At 39.9% G+C, this 2500-nt stretch overlaps 1 protein-coding gene across 1 annotated transcript in view; it reads left to right on the top strand.

The window, feature by feature from the left end:
• The window catches only part of EBF3 (EBF transcription factor 3), a 113313-nt gene that overhangs the window by 86810 nt on the left and 24003 nt on the right, over positions 1-2500 (top strand). The gene's annotated exons all lie outside the window — the stretch shown is intronic.

Genomic DNA, 2500 nt, shown 5'->3' with positions numbered 1-2500 from the left:
GCTCCAGTCAGAAAAAGGAGTTAAGAAATATTCCGTGATGAAAAATATTTTTCAGACTATCTATCCAAACTTCTTGAACTTCCCTAAAGGTTCAGTTGAAGTTTTAGGCACCGGTTCAAGTAGCTGTTGTTGGATCCAAATAACTTTATCCAACCTTATTCACAATCTGGCTCTAAAAATTCTTGGGATACAAACTCACAAGCCTGGGAATGATTTATGTGTGCCAATTCTTTTAAATACATTCGATTTTAATTTACAAGAGCGCAAGAAAAAGTCGGAACTTTGTGGTTTCCAGTGGTTTTAGTATGAAAATTCTTACTTTGGGATGAAGTATTGCTGGCTTTTTATCTAAAATGTGTATTACAGTTTTTCTGGCATTTAACAATGGATTTAACTGAGGTGCTGGGAGGGAAAAGGGAGAAATAGCAATTTAATTTACTGTACTTTTGGATGAGGATTCTAGGTAATAAATTTGATCTGATGAATCAATCTCTCTTTTGAAAACAAAGAGCCTTTAACTGTTTACTCGACAGACTGCAGGGATTCAGGGAGAGTTCTTGCTGCTTATTGGGTAGATAATGCAGATTGCAGATGATGTGCAGATGATGCGCATTTTGATGAATATTTTCCCACTAGACTGCAACTGTTTCTATCTATTAATTTAGATCTAATGGGAAAAGTGTGTTCCTGGGTAGTTTTAAGCTAGGACTTTTTAAACAGTTAACGCATCGTGGATGCTTTTTTCTGTCTGCCTAAGATCTATTGCTGAAATGAACTTTTAAGTGAAGGTAGCATCTGAGGTTCCTAACTTCCATCTATCCCCAAAGAAATCACAACCTGAGCAAAACCAGTGCTTGCATTCACACCTGGGTGCCTCACTTCTGGCTGACAAAGGAGAGAATATTCACATTTTCTTGATCTTTCTGATTGGGTTGCTACCAGAGTTACCCGATGGGATGGTGGTCCCGTGGCGCTTTTGGTGCTAACAACATCTCTCGAAAGCGGACGTTGTTTTGTCATCTGCGGCAAAAGTGGTAACCGCAGGTGGGGCTGCATGCGGTCACGGTTACAGCCTTAAAAGAACACAGTCCGTATAAACCTTCAGCAGAGTATCCTGACAAGAATGACTATTTAGCTAAGATAAGTGTTCAGCAAAATAAAAAATGAATGAATTAAGAGCCTTAGACTAGGTTCCAGATATTTTAGCTGTTGCGAGCTGGTGCAGTTCCATTGCACACAGGGAAGCGCTGCAGATTTGAACCAGATGACGGTCTGGCTCTCAGTGCACAGTCCTGGAATTTTGAATTGCTTTATAGTAATGTCTTTAACTGATTTCTTAGGTGCGGATTTTGCAAATTTGGCAAATTTTGAGGTTTTGAACTTCTTTCTAATGCGTAAATGCAAATATGTATGAAACTGTAAGGAAAATCCATTCGTTTCTTCTTTCCTGGGGTCATCTTTTGTCTTTACCGCTAAGTAAAGATAGGTTCAAGATCTCAAGATTCAAAAGAATCGTGAGAATGTCAGGAGCTTCTCCCACTGGAATTAAATTGTAATAAAGTTACGTTACTAACAACGCTTTATCGGAAATATATATTTAAAACACCTTTTGAGGGAGACAAAAGCCTATATCCCAGCAATAAGAAAATAAAAAGATAAAGCCAGCGCCTGCCTGACCGAGAAACTTCTGCCTGCTTTGCTTTATCCTGAAGTGACAGGGTGACTGAGATAGTCTCTGGAAATTACAGCTGCCATTGAGAGCGAAGCCAAGCCTCACTGTATTTCAGAAAATGAAAATGATGTAGCCCTGGAGGAGGGAGGGGCTGAATCCCCAGGGCATCTGTTTCCCATCAGTGTCCCACCATGCTTGCAGTCTGGCTTGGCACTCTAACATTTAACCTTCCCAGCATGAGGTAGACCATAGGGCAACAAGGCTGCAGAATAATGAAACAAGAGTGTAGTGTGGTGTACAAAGCCTTTGTGAGCAGAGAAGTTGAGACATTAAATGATCAGGGTACAGAGATATGAAAGTTCCAGATTTTTCTAAAAACCCCCATTAGTCTCACGCAGAAGGAAGAGCGCGCCGTCTCTCAGCAGGCAAAGGCAAGGCCTTTCCCCATCTATCCATGCCTTTTTGCCCGCTGCTTTCAACTATTATAAAGATACAATTACCTTGGGAGATTGTGGCAGTTCAGTTGATTAGCACGGTGAATTAAAAGAATGAGTCACAAATGACATGTCCAGCTCTTCTCTACTAGTCCTTTGTATTCCCAGTATACCTCACCCCTGTTGTAAGAAGGTCAAAAATTAGAGAGAGATAACAATTTTCAAGCAGCTAGCACTTAGGAGCAGAATTAACAATCATTCTGTATGTAATTGCCAGTTAATAGTAAATTGCCTTCTAGACTGTAAAATGCAATATAAACTGGTGGGCACCTAAAATTAAATTAATGAGGTATTTGCTGCATTTAAAAGTGAATAGTGCAAATTAATAACTGGG

This window comes from Calonectris borealis, chromosome 7, assembly GCF_964195595.1.
Source record: "Calonectris borealis chromosome 7, bCalBor7.hap1.2, whole genome shotgun sequence".
NCBI classification, from domain to species: Eukaryota; Metazoa; Chordata; class Aves; order Procellariiformes; family Procellariidae; genus Calonectris; species Calonectris borealis.
Note: the sequence above shows the minus strand (reverse complement) of the source record. Positions and strands in the feature narration are given on the sequence as shown.